Genomic DNA, 15,547 nt, shown 5'->3' on the forward strand with positions numbered 1-15,547 from the left:
ATAACTGGGGATCACTACTATCCATCATCTTTATTTTAAACATATATTTTCAATTATGATGCTTATTCAGTATCTACGTGGCAGGTTAACCAGACAGCTAAACACATCATTTTGACCAATTCCAATGCAGATCATTTTGCTTAGGTCACGAACTTGAAGTAAAAAAATCTATATCACAGCCCTTTCATAAAGATCACATAGGCTATGCTTGTGAGAGGGAAAATGAGTCTGAGAAAGAAAGAGCATTTAATTTATATATATATATATATATATATATATATATATATATATATATATGGAAAGCAAGGAGGATTTGGTTTGGCAGAAACCCAAAAAAGAAATCTAAACACTAGCAAGTAAACCTAACTCTATTACAAATTGATAACATAAGCTTACTGGAAGTGTTGGGCAAGAAAAGAACTGAGCTAAGTATTTTTTAAAAACAGTCCCTCAATTGGATACCGCAAGGCTAAAAACAACAGCTGTACGTAAATGCTGTGATCTAGTTAGCAACTCTATTTTATGGGTATGTGAGGATGGGAAATAATTTCTCTGTGGGAGAAAGAAGTTACAATTAAGCAAAGAAGGAAGACCAAAGTACCTATGGTATTGCAGTAAGGTCAGAGGTATCAGTATGAACTCAATAGATAGGTAGATACATAGACAGATGACAGATAAATAGAAGATAGATAGATGCATAGATGTACATATATAGACTGTCAGACGTGTACATGCATGTATTTCCTAGCTCTGTGTGTTGAAATGGCTAGAAGCCATTGACAACTGGATAATGAACAGATTGAGCCCCAGCATGGCCTTTGACAATGTGAATGTAGGGAGATCAATGGTAACCATCGCTGTTGTTCATGTTCAGCTTAAGTGCAGGATGATGCTCCCCAATTGAAAATGGAATTGATCACAGAATTTAGGGCCACTTAAATTTCCTCTTTTTTTTTTTTTAATTTTTTTTTTTTTATTTTATTTTTTGGGACAGAGAGAGACAGAGCATGAACGGGCGAGGGGCAGAGAGAGAGGGAGACACAGAATCGGAAACAGGCTCCAGGCTCTGAGCCATCAGCCCAGAGCCCGACGCGGGGCTCGAACTCACGGACCGCGAGATCGTGACCTGGCTGAAGTCGGACGCTTAACCGACTGCGCCACGCAGGCGCCCCCCTCTCTGTCTTTAAATGGTTTATATTTCTCATGAAAATGTAACAAGATAAATATACAAAAAGCCATTTTAGAAATTTTGGTTTTCATAAGTTTCCTCTCGTTATTTATTTATTTTTAATTAATAAGAAACAGACCCCAGTCTGAAGAAATGTCAAGTAGAAAGATGCAAAGTAATAATTTCAGAAAAATGGGCTAAAATTCAGAGGTTAACATACAGAGCTAAAAATAAATTCTACCAGTAAAGGAAACTGGATTCAGAAAAAGTGCTTACTAGTTGCTTTTGTTTACTTTATTTGCTTATTCATTCATTCATTTGTTCATTCATTTATCCATTCACTTTTTAACCCCTGACTTGCTCCATCGGGTTTAAAAAGAAGGCCACATAGGGTAGAATTTTAAAGTCACTGCATTTTGTCTCCCTCTCCTGCCATGGTCCATCATAACTCATTTTAGAGGGCTAGTTCTTTCCTGCTGTTGGACAATAAATAAAATAGTTGCCCATGATTCCTCTAGCACTTTTCAGATGATAAAAAGGCCTTCAGTCATTTCTAGCAACAAAAACAGTCTCAGATGAATAATATTTCTGATTCCAGTTACAAATAAATCTTCAAACTGCATTTTGAGGAAACTCCACCCAACCCTGGCTTAACAGAAGCCAGTTGTAAAAGAGTCAACGTTGTTACCGCATTCCTTCTTCACCTCGGGCTTCTACTCTGCTTCACAGACTCTGATTTCTGGAACCTCTGGATTTTAGTCTGTCAGAATAAGAGAGGAACCCTTGCATATTCTGGTCTTGTCCTTGGCAGTTCTTTACGGCGGTCAGTTTCTCCATTGAACCAATTTATTCGGGTTGGTGGTTAGCAAACCTACTCCATCACTCCCCTATAGGGAGAATCTGAGCACACACTGCTATGTGCTTAGCTCCTGCTCCTCCTTCTCTCCCTTGTCCCCTTTCTCTGTCTCCTCCTTATTGTGGTCCTCACTGACTCCAAGACGCCATCCTGGACAGGATCCAAGACAACTCTCTGTCGGTTTCCACGTATGACCCATGGGAGGTGTTCACATGACTTCTGACCTCACAGTCAGAAAGGGCAACACCTGTAACATCCCTCCTTTTCCTGCCATCACAAGCTAGACAGCCAACTCCTTATGTGTTTGTTTTTAAGACATGGATTGGACACTGGTTCACTATGTCTTTGAAACTCAAGGAAAGAAATACCAAACTATTAGGCCATCCCATTGAAGCCCCTTCTGCTGGGCTTTGCGCTGGGAGAAGGAATTCCCAGTATAGGAAAAACTTTCTGAATCTTTTCCTAATTTCCAACTCTTTTAGTCTTTCCATCCTCTTTGGTTGACTGATGATATTTGCAGGAATCACCCTTGTAAGAGTTATAAAGAGGTCTTGGATCCTCCTTTTAAATGTATAATCTGTATTTCTGGGTTTCAGCTAACATTGAAGACTAAAGTAGTTTCATTGTGAAATGCCATTTTGATAACAAATGTATTGATGTAAGGTACATAATAGTTTTTTTCTTCTGGCTATGTGTTTTTTGAGCATGTGTGTACCCTGAACCTAAGGAATGTAAAGAAAAGGACTAGGCACTGATTAGTGGAACTTAAAAAGGTAATTAGTCGGGCAAATATTAACCCCACTATGAAAACTCATGAGAAAACATGGTATCTGGGGGCACCTCGCTGGCTCACTCATGGAGCATGAGACTCTTGATCTCAGGGTTATGAGTTTGAGCCCCACGTTGGATATAGAGATCACTCAAAAATAAAACCTTTAAAAAAAAAGAAAATATGGCCGCTGATAACGTTGATTGCTGCGAGATTTTCTATTTGTCTATACATCCTAAAACGGTGATGAAGTATTTAACCATTATGACTCATGCTAGCCAACTATAATTACTGAAACATTTGGATATAAGTAGCTTTTAAATGGCTCTGTTTCCTCTCCTTTTGCAGTCTCAAGGCTATCAATGACTAATTCGGCTTTTGGAATAAGTTTCAGCATGTTTATTTTTAATAGCCTATAGGTTATTTTTCACATATTGAATGATGCAATTCATAGCAAATAGGCGTAACTTCTAATTTAGCGGTTAAATTTAGGAATGGCCCAAAATGTGAAGTCTGTGTTAGGGTTCCTAGGCAATATAAAACTACCAAGGAAAATCTTCAGTAATTTGAAGATTTTGTTTATGCGGTAACATATTCCAGCACTTTTCCTAGGCAGTGAACTACTGCTGCCAAAAAGCAGGAGAGAGATTAAACATTTGAAAAATGACGCAACATTATAGGACAGAATCAAGAGGTTAAGTGAACTGGCAAATACAGAGTGAAGTCACTTCAGTCTAAACGACAGACACAAGTCTGAGAAAATGCGAACATTAACTCTGAACAAGTACTGTTCATCAAGTATAGTTTTTATGACCTGCATTGTAAAACTGCTTGTTTTTGAATTAATTTCATATGTCCGCATGATTCTATCATAAAGCATTTAGCAAGGCCCCTTCCACACACACACACACACACACACACACACACACACACACGTATACTTCTTCCTTTCAAATATGTCAACAGGTATGTTTCTCTAGCATTATTATGATAGACCAGGACAGGGAACAGAAAATAGTTTTCCACGGTTAACTGTCATCCTTAAAAGATCTCGTGTTTTTGTTTTTTAATATACTGATTAAATCTTACAATAATGCTGATATTAAGGTACTATAAGAAGGAATTTCATTATAAAATTAATTTTTGCAAAGATATGATATGTTGAAACTTGCCTTATTTTCTTACAGTCAAAGACATTTCAAGTCTTGAAACTGACGCACTGAGTAATAGGAGTAACAGAGCCAGGTTCAGAAGCACACAGAATATGCTGCTGCCTAGGTGATGAGATTTTAGAAAATTAGATCCCTGGTTCCAAAATGTGCTTTTCTAACTTGCTCAATGATGGCTGAAATTCTTTCTAACATGGCCAAATCCTTTCATCCCAGAGTTAATTGAAAATCTAAAACTCCAAGTAACCTGGTAGGCTTAAAGGAGTGACTTTCTCTGGTCAGGATTCCAGCACTGGAGGAACTCAGGGAGAAAAGAGAATTCTAGACACCTTCATGGGAGATGGAATTTTCACGGTAAAGGAAAAGAATTCAGAAAGGAAGCCTGGGGTGCTCATGGAAGGGCCATGTCTTGAACATTTTGCATATTTGCATCAAAACTTTGCCTTCTGTTGCCATAACCCTGACGGAAGATGCTTGGTAAGAACTTAGCTAAAGCGCAATGAAGAAATGGACCCATTGGACCACATAGCGCATCAGAGAAGATTGTGGGTATGGGTAATTCAAGCAGAAACCTGTTTTTTCACTTACAGAAGTTGAATAAATCATATAATTGTATCATTATATCATTGTCACCATCCAGCACTTACCCATCTTTTAGGAAGTACTAAGAATGATACTGCAGACACCGAAGACAAGAAAGGAACCACATTTTTAGAATAATCTCAGAGATGGCCATGAAAGAAATAGCATTTAGAATAACAATGAAACTTCTATTCTCTCTAAGTCATTGCACCCTCTTTGCCCATCTTTTATCAAATTATATTTAATTAAGCTGCTTTAAATATGTGGCTATTTGGGGGGAGGCCTGGGTGGCTCAGTCGATTAAGCATCCAACTTCGGCTCAGGTCATGATCTCACAGCTTGTGGCTTCAAGCCCTGCGTGGGGCTCTGTGCTGACAGCTCAGAGCCTGGAGCCTGCTTCGGATTCTGTCTCCGTCTCTCTCTCTCTGCCCCTCCCCCGCTCGCACTCTGTCTCTCTCTCTCTTTCTCTCTGTCTCAAAAATAAACATTAAAAAAACGTTTTAAACATGTAGCTATGTTTTGAACAACAATTACGAAATCTGTGTAATGCATGCTACAGAAGAGATGTGGGTGAATGAGGCAGACGTGGTCTGAACCTGGAAGTACTTACCAGAGTAGTTGGGAAAGGCTGTGACAGACAGCGAACAGATAAGCTAGATAACTATAAAACCTTATATCTGTACAGTGTTTTCCATTTCATATCCAACTGGACTGTGATATTCAAATTTATGACCACGAAGAACATAATTTTGGTAAATGAGGAGTCTGAAAATCAGAGAAACTCAAAGTTTCTTTTGTCTTAAAGCCCAGGGCATTTGTGTTCTGTGCTATAAGCATCAGTAATCGATCAGTAATTATTTACTGAGTGCCAAAATGTAGCCAAAATGACAGTATTGCCAACTTAGAATTACCAATAATAATGCTTTCTGGCCTGATAGGATTCACGATCCTTGGGGAAAATATGAATGAACAAATCAGGGCACTGTAGTATGAAAGAATGCTGTCTTAAATGGATACACAGCTTAACATAGATTGGGGGCACTGTGTTAGTTTTCTATGGCTGCCAGAACAAATTACTACAAACTTTGGGTCTTCAAACAACACAAATTTATTTTCTATCGGTTCTGTAATTCAGACGTCCAAAATGGGTCTCAGTGGGCTAACACTCAAGATGTCAGCATTCTTTTCTGTAGGCTCAAGATGCGTCTCCATTTCTTAGCCTTTTGAAACTCCTGGAGGCCATCCATATATCTTGGCACATGACCCCCTTTCCTCATCTTCAAGCCAACGGCATTGCATCTTTTTGACCTTGCTTCTTCAGCCACATCTTGCTCTGATTCTCCTCTTCTGCCTCCCTCTTCCACTTTCCAGGACCTTTGTGATGATTTTGGCCCCAACTTGGATAATAAAGGATCATAACCCTATCTTAAAGTTGGAGTTAGCAACTTAATTGTGTTTGCAACCTTACTCATATTTTTTCACGTAACCTAACATATATCTAGATTCTGGAAATTAGGACAGGAATATCCTTGGGGGACCATTTCTCTGCCTACCACAGGTGCAAAGAAGGAAGTGGAAAATACAGAAGTGCTTATGGAAAGGTCAACAATGACCACTCCCGAAATATGATTAGGACCAAAGTGCTGTGGGAGTTCTGAAAGAGGAAAAGACTTGCATTGTTGATGTGATGGAACCGTAAGAATATTGCAGCCGACAAGCCCTCCCTGAAGGTAAATCTATACATGTTCCTTCAACTCTTAAGGCCTGGGCAAAACAGAAAATGTTCGTGACACAACAATGAAAAAGCTGGAAAATAATTTGAAGATTCTTTTACCTTTAAAAAAAATTTAAATAGAGCAAGAAACACGCAACACACAAATTTGAGAATCTGAGGGATGTCTCTTAGCAACTTGTCAGCACATAAAATTTAACCCTTCATTTTGTAATTTATGCATTTCAGATAGTATTTTAGTCTTCCCAAATCGAGAGGTTCACAAGTGTTATCAATTGAAAAAGAAGGAAAACATATGACAGTGAAAGTTTGGGTTAGATTATTTTTCATTATTTTTCTGTAGAAATCTTAACTGGTCACACAAGGTCATGTGTTCAAATGGCTTTTTAAAATTCTAAATGTATATTATATATACATAAACATTCATTATATCTATAATGTCTCAAAATATTATTTTAAATCATCTTTATTTTTTAGGGCAGTTTTAGATTTACAGAAAAATTGAGTAGAAAGTACACACATCCCGCAGCCAGGTTTCCTTATTATTAACATCTTGCATTACTAAAGTATGTTTATTACAATTAATGAACCAATGGTACCAAGATGGTAATGCAGTATGACTATCTAAGGTCCATACATTATTCAGATTTCCTTAATTTCCTTAATTTTTACCTAATGTTATTTTTCTGTTCTGGGATTTTATCCAGGATACCATATTGTACTTAGTCATTATGTCTTCTTGGGATCTCAATGGCTTACAGTTTGTCAGGCTTCTCTTGTTTTTGATGATCTTGACAGTTATAATGAATACAGGTCAGATATTTTGTAGTATGTCCTTTTATTGATTGGAATGTGTCTTATGTTTCTCTCATGATTTGACCAGGGTTATTGGTTTGAGAGGAAGACCACAGAAATAAAGTGCCATTTTCATCACTGAAATTGTATTCATACTGAGAATGCAATAAAACCTTGGTGTGTGAGCACAATTCATTCCAGAAACATGCTTGTAATCCAAAGCACTTGTGTATCAAAGCAAATTCCCCCATAAGAAATAATGGAAACTCAGATGATTCATTCTGCAACCAGAAATATTCATATAAAAGTGATTACGATACTGTAATCTAATACAAAATAAGAAAGAAAATATAACATATAAAGAAAAATAAACAAATTAACCTGCACTTACCTTTGAAAACCTTCGTGGCTGGTGTGAGGGAGACAAGAGAGAGGAGGGTTATTGTGTGGGACAACTTTCACTATCACTAATGGAAACACCGCTATCTTTTGGCTCAAGGGAATCCTTTTCTTTTCATGCATCCTTAACAAGGAACCTGTCCAATGACCTAGAATGAAAAAGCATTTCTAAGCTTACTCTTCTACGGAAAAGCAAAGAACTGTCCATAGGTGCTTTGAATTGACAAAAAGTACACTGGTGACAGTTGTGGGCATCTTCCAATGTTCTGAAACATCATTGATTTCTGAAAAACACCATGCCCTGAGACTGAGCATCTGAGCATGCTAGAGGATCACCCACAATCCCACAACAAGAGAGAGAGAGAAACCATTGGCTCAGTTGTGATCACGTGATGTCGATGTCACGTACTACTTGTATGGCAAGACATCGCTTGTTTATCAAGTTAAAATTTATTAGAAATGTTTGCTTGCCTTGCAGAATACTCGCAGAACAAGATACTAGCAATCCAAGGTTTTACTATACATACTATCAACATGACTTAACACTATTGATGTTGAACTTGATTCCCTGGATGAGGAAGCATTTGAAAGATTCTCCACTGTGAAGTGACTCGTCCCACTGTCCAGCCACACAGTCCTCTTTGAAAGGCATTCACAGGGGTGCCTGGGTGGCGCAGTCGGTTAAGCGCCCAACTTCAGCCAGGTCATGATCTCGCGGTCCGTGAGTTCGAGCCCCGCGTCAGGCTCTGGGCTGATGGCTCAGAGCCTGGAGCCTGTTTCCGATTCTGTGTCTCCCTCTCTCCCTGCCCCTCCCCCGTTCATGCTCTGTCTCTCTCTGTCCCAAAAATAAATAAACATTGAAAAAAAATTAAAAAAAAAAAAGAAAGGCATTCACGATGTGCAGACCATATTTAAAAAGTAGAGTTATGCTTACCCTCTTCAAGGGCACGGGATCTACATAAATTATTTGAAATTCTTCCGCATGGGAGGTTGGAACCCCCCCACACACACACCATTTATTTATGTATCCAATCATTTATCATTATCAGAATGAACCTATGGATGTGTACTTTTATACTTTGGGTTATAATACTACTTTATTTACTTCGTTGTTCCAATTGTTCCAATAAATTTTTATTAGAAGATAATGCTACTTTCAGTATTATAATTATCAGGAATATAACGATACAAAAGCCACATCTGTTCCAATCAAATGTTGCATAAAATTATTTTTTAAGTAGATAAATTGGATTAGTGTTCTAGGTGTGCAAATTCTCCCTTATCCATAATTATAGTATTTATGACTACAAATTTACTATTTTAAAATCACAGAGAAATGCATTTCCCAAATAGCATAGACAGACTATTTTATTCACGGCCACCAATTTGAGTAATAACAAGCTTATTTCTTTCCATGTCCTTTATTATTTGTCAGTTGCATTGACGAAGTGGATTTAACTAGAGAAGTTCTCTTCCTGTTTGAACAAAAATACAAGATATTTAGAACAAATAATAACAGAATAATTGCTTTCAGAACTCAAAATTCTCTGCAGGCATATTTTACAGGATTTAATGGTACACAATAAAATTACTCTTACCAAGGTGATATCCAGGGTTCACATCCCAGTTCAGGAGTACTTTGAATATATTACATATGCGGGTTATTGTTAGCGGAAATGCATTTCTCTCTTTGCCTGATCTCATTGGTCAAATGTCTGATTTCACATTCAGTGCAGCTCTGTAAAGAGGGATTGAACTTCCAGTATTTAATTACTTTGGCTAGTTTCCATCTGTTAAGTTGACTTCAAATCTTTTCTCCAACTTTACACTACACAGAAATTCCACAACTAAGCCCATTTCATGATGAATATTTTGTGCTGACAATTCAGCACACTTAATGTCCACCCTCAAATTCATGGAACCAGCACACTGACCTATGTGACCTTTGAGCACATGAAACGGGCTTGATTTCTGGACTCTTCAACCCTTTTCACAGTCGCAAGCCTAGCACTTAAAAAGCACAATGTTAAATTGCTTTTCCTGAGTTATACAGTTGTTCAAGTAAAATGGCATTTTTAAGAATGGTTTATTAAGCGTACGAGTAAATTGAGGTTGATAGAACTGACTTAGTAAATATCTAGCACCAGTTTGACGAAATGGCACATCCATGCTTCCTGTTTCTTCCTTTGCAAATGATCAGCCAAGGTAATGTCAATGAGATTGAATGAAAAAGTAACTGGAAACACAATAGTGTGCATCTTTCTGCCAAAATCTTGACTGTCATAACAGCCTGAGTCAAGGCCAAGATCCAATAGTTGAGAAGACTAATTAAAAAAAATTATTTCCATGAAATTCAAGACTGATTCAGTATTATGCAAATTTACATTAAATAAGGGAAAAAGTAAATGGAAGAGGACAGTTAGTCCATTCCCTCGCTTTCAAATAAGAATGTCCAGGACCTCGTTTAATTTTGTTGAAAGACCAGAGAAAATGAAAAGGTCCCCTTCAAAGACATTGCTTAGGATTTTTTAGTGACCTATTCCAATGTTTAACACTTCTTGGACAAGTAAGAATTTTATTGGTTTTGAACAAAGGTCATTGTATGTCTTCCAAAGTGAGGAGGAAACACACTATGATCTTTGAAAAAGATTACAAAGATCAAAACTTAAAAACAAAATGAAACAAAACAACAGAGAAAAAGAAGGAAATAATAATTTTTCCAGGCTTATCAGCTTCTGGTGCACAAGGTCTCACTGACTCAAAATTGCAGGCCCTGCAGATTGGCACCCCCTCTCCGTCCCTGCCTACCCACCCACCGACACATGCATCCAGTCACCGTATATTCACGGGCCCCCTTATGATTGGTCACAAAGCCATTCCATTCACTGTGAGGGGGGCTGTCAATGAACTCAGTTATTTTTCACCCTTTCTACCACTGGTCCAATAAGTATGTCACTTCTCATCACAGTCCCCTACAGGTGGCTGCCAGTGACCTGCCAAGAAAAACAGGTGTTGACACCTAACTGTCTCCACTACTTGGATCCTGCTCACTGACTAGGGCATCACCTCAAGTGCCCTAATATGGTCCCACAGCAACTCCAGCTTATGTTATTTTACTGGAGATTCTGTAGCCCCATAGTCTTATAATAGACATTCGCAAGCAACATAAACATAGGCATACTTTTCCTGTAAATTTCATAAAAGAAATGAGATCAACACGTTTCTTTCCTTTAGGAAGATGGACTCAGAGAGAAATAAGAGATCAATATGTTTCTAGTCTCTTTAGGAATGAGACTTGGAACAGAGTTGGGAAAAAATCTGAAGTATGTATGAACTTGATTCCATGGCCAGATGATAGTGATAAGGGTATATGATTTTATGAGAAATCTCCAGTTACTGTATGCTTTTTTTAAGTATTATTTTCCAGGGTCTGTGAGTTTTAATTGAGGAAAGGGCAATTATCTTGCTTAATCTTAGCTGCTAGGGTTCTACCAGGCAGAGATTGTTTATGTCTATACACATGCATATCTAAGCAATGTCTGCCTTTTCTCCATTTCCAACAGCATCTACTTAAGTCTTCCATTGTTTATTGACAAAATTATCAGATTGCTGTCTATACGGCTCTCTGCTTCTAGTCTCCTTATACTTTGTATCATGACATTTCTAGAAAACTATTTCAGGTTACTTGCTTGCTTTAATGACTACCCATTTGTTCGTGATAAATTCAAACTGCTTAGCATGACAATAAGATCTTTCTAGAAATAGCACTCAACCCTTATACTGTTCTAGACACACTGAAAAATTCTCTGTTTCCAAAATGTGACAAGCTTTACACATCTTGGCCTCCATCCCTACCTGTTCTCCCAGTTTCCTCTGGCCCTCGTCTGACCCCATATGTCATTCTAAATTTAAGTGATCACATTTTCTCTGCAGTGTTTCCTGACCGTTTCCTAAAACCACGTATAATTTCTCTTGCCATAATATCCATTTTGTCATTCTTACTATGACAGTGTTTATCAAATTGTTATAGAGTATTCATTTACCTGCTTTTTTTTCTGTATTTGTGGATCACAAATTCTCTGATGGAAGGTTATGTTCCAAAACTTACCATATTACCTGGCATGTGAAATTGTTCAGGAACGTACTGTGTGAACGATAAAACAATTTGAAACATGTAATCTGTACATCTGTAATTTTCTTCCCAACTCCAAACCGTCGCTATCTGATGAATGTGGGTCAACTATGTGGAATGTGTTAGGGCTGACAACTTCAAGTACATGTTACTGCAAGAAGATTTCTACGTGGATTCTATGATTTTGCATTCTTTTGCCTTTATCCTGTTTGTATGTCACAATTATTAGAGTATTTTCCCTAAGCTCTCATCTTAAAACTTAAACGTGTCTGTCTGTGCTCTGACCTCATAAAGAATAAAACTGCACCAGGGTTTTGAATAGAAACCCTGTTGTATTTTTCAAGGTTCTTTACATCTTTCTCCTCTCAGTTAAATCAAATTAAATTTTGCTTCCTTTTTGCTCACTGAGAATCATTATTTTTCCCGTTGAAGATGATAAATTTCAAAAAAAAATTATAAAGTTCTTCAAAATCATGAAGGATCTGTGATGATTTTATATTCTTAATAAATATGGACAGAGAAACTTAATAATTAGCAGAACTATGTAACTAAAAAATCTCTCAGCCTATAACTTGTTAATTTTCAATGGCTGGGTAGACCATTTCCAATAAATAAAATTTTCATTTTTCCTCACTAAAATATTTTCAGTGGTGTTTAAAACATTATGAGTTCTTTATTCACATCGCTTTGGAGGACAAGTGGTAATTCCTTTGTTTATAGATATAAACTGATAAACTTTGAGCTCTAGAAGGAAGAAATTACAACACGTGTGTTAGAATTATACCGACGAACATGGTCAGTACATGCTTCTCCAGTGTGGCTGAAAAGCACTCATCATTTATATACAATGAAATTCACATTAGCACCTAAGCATTGGTGGTTTCTTGCCACTTACAGCATTTTTAAGGACTCCATAACAAGAAGCATTCTTTGTTCAGAAACCAATAAAAGTGACAAAGAAAAAAAAAAGCTGAAGATCTTATATAATACCCTGATTCAAAATGTAGCAGCAGTATTAAAGCGAATGCAAATCATTTGGTCTCATGAAATCCTCATTATTTTGAAGAGATGTGAAATAAAATATTTGCCTTACTTCAAGGGGCTTTCATGTGCATGAGTTTTCATACTTATCAGAGATTACTTCAGAGTAATGAAATTCAGCTTCTAAAACTCATCTAGAAAAAAAAATAATTTTAAGTTCATAAAACTCTTGTTTTGAGTCAGATATGACAATTGAAGAACCAGAGTATATTAATGGTATTCTTTCTATCTGTGCTTCCAAATGAACAGGAAATGGGGACATCATCCATCGCCCAGGTTCTCCTCGTGATTTTTAAGCCCTCAACAGGTACTCCGTGCAGCTCCTGCTTTAGCTTCAATAGTCATTTATTATGTCTTTTTCTTCTTTTATTACGGACATTTGACCCTGAAGAGGTCAGAGGATCTAAGGGAGTTTTTATGGGCTAGTATCACGGGGTCACTTGTTTAAAACTGGTTCCACTTGGGACACCTGGGGGCTCAGTCAGGTGAGTGTCCGACTTCGGCTCAGGTCATGATCTCATGGTTCGTGAGTTCAAGCCCTGCATCGGGCTGTATGCTGACAGCTCAGAGCCTGGAACCTGCTTCAGATTCTGTGTCTCCCCCTCTCTCTGCCCCTCCCCTGCTCACATTCTGTGTCTCCCTCTCTCTCTGCCCTTCTCTCACTTATGCTCTGTCACTTTCAAAAATAAATGAACATTAAATTTTTTAAAAAAATTAAAAAATTAAACTGGTTCCACTGAAGCTATATTGAATCCTTCCCCACCTACCTTTCATTTACCATATCTTAACTTTTGTTTGGATGTACCTTCTCACTCACATAACACTGAAGACATTTCTTAAATGTACGTATAGAATTTTCTCCTTCAGATTTTTACCTTTTAGCACCCACGCATCATAGATAATCATTTCAGTTTAAAAGTTCTTAACGTGCAATGAGCCTGTATGTGCCAAAGCCGTGCCAGATTATGGAAATCAGGACAAATAATACACAGAACTGGCTCTGAAGGATTTTATAATCTTGCTTTATTTTTTCATGAGGTTCAGATACGCCAAAGCAACCATGAAATACAGTGTATCTGAATACATACAAGGAGAGGATTAAGCATGTAACTCAGTAGAACTTTACTAAAGAGAAAGTACATGAGCTGAGTGAGATTCCTGGAGTGAATCTTAAGGAAACTATATAAATTCAGCAGGTAGACAAGAGAAGAGAAAAGATGTCATCTGGGGTAAAAATCAAACAGAGGCACACAGCATGTGACAATCTGGTGGCATAAAGAAGGGAAGGGAGGCTGGTTTGGCAAAGACAATGAGTGTAGTTTGGGGCTCGTCATTTAGGCTCTTTGAGACTCAGTTTTTATCAGTTATAAAATGCAGATGTGAATTGTAATCACTGATAACTGACGGTTGAAATGATAACTGATAAAAATGTAGGGAAAGCGGTATCCAGCAGTAATAGCTTCTCAAAGCATTTGCTGTACTGGGGACCGTGTCTGCACATGTCCATGGAATTGGCAGCTATTTGGATGGTGGCGTTAGGAGTTCAGGATGTTCAGAGGATACTTGTTAAGGATATTGAAGTAGTATTTGAGGGAGTTGCTGTCTACCGGATTGTGTTTTAGGACGATCCCTCTAAATGACAGAGTGGAGGTACCTACTCATAAATGCACATTTCAGCAATTATATCGTGTCCTCATTTCCCTCATTAAATTATGAACTTGGCTTGAATCTTGAGAAATGAATTAAATTTCTTCTCTGCCAGCTATCCCTCAAATGAAAAACCCTTGAAATATCCCTGAGGCTCAAGAAGAGAATCCTGCACTGTGAAATAGTATTCTCATTTCCCTAAACATGCTTTGCAAGTTCACATAGCAACCACAACAAATATTTATGTTTTTAGAAGTGAGTTTTTAGCAACACCTAAAGTTAAGATATTACAACAAGCATACACTTAAAAATCATAGGATTTATTTCTTGAGAAAAATGAGAATGGAAAGAAAAATTTAATATCAGTTTTTACGATCAATTATGTTAACCTTTTCAAATTTGAAATGTAATAAGCTTAAATCTCTGAGCTGAAACATTGAGGAAATGAAATGAGTTAATAAATATTTGTTTTATATTTTATTGAGGGAAAGTTTTAAAGCTGTGCTGAAGTCAGAATCAGTGGGAAACAAACATGAACAGTACTTTTATAGCACACAAGGCCATGAGTATCGTGAATATTTACTTTGGCATATAGAAGCCAAAGAGAAAAGAAAAATAGGATTTCATTGCATTTATAAAGTCGGAAGGAATTCATCTGGACCAAAATCCAGCAGCACTACTGATTGTGTGTGTGTGTGTGTGTGTATTTTCTTCTTAATTAGAAAAACTTGTTTTCTTTCAGTGAAAATCATGAAATCAGAAATACAACCCCATCTATCCACCATATTCTTGTAAATAATACATCACTGCTACTGCTATAATAAGGCAGGTAAGGACATTCTGGCAAGTTATTCCAGATAAAATACCAAAGAAAATGTGTACAGATAGTATTTGTACTGTACAAATAGTATTTCTAAGTTAAAGTTCTCAGAATTATAGAACAAATAAAGAAGCTACTTAGGTCTTTGCAAAAGTGGATAATGAAATAACTTTAGTTTTAACTGGGCTTCATTAAAATTGAAAACTCTGCTCTGCAAAAGACAATACCAAAAGAACTAGAAGACAAGCCACAGACTGGGAGAATAATTTTGCCAAAGACATAGCAGATAAAGGACTAGTATCCACAATCTACAAACAACACTTAAAACTCAACAATAAGAAAACTGACCACTTGATTAAAAAATAGACAAGAGAGGAGCACCTGAGTGGCTCAGTGGGTTAAGATTCTGACTCTTGATTTCCGCTCAGGTCATGACC

This window comes from Acinonyx jubatus, chromosome D3, assembly GCF_027475565.1.
Source record: "Acinonyx jubatus isolate Ajub_Pintada_27869175 chromosome D3, VMU_Ajub_asm_v1.0, whole genome shotgun sequence".
In the NCBI taxonomy this organism is placed as follows: domain Eukaryota; kingdom Metazoa; phylum Chordata; class Mammalia; order Carnivora; family Felidae; genus Acinonyx; species Acinonyx jubatus.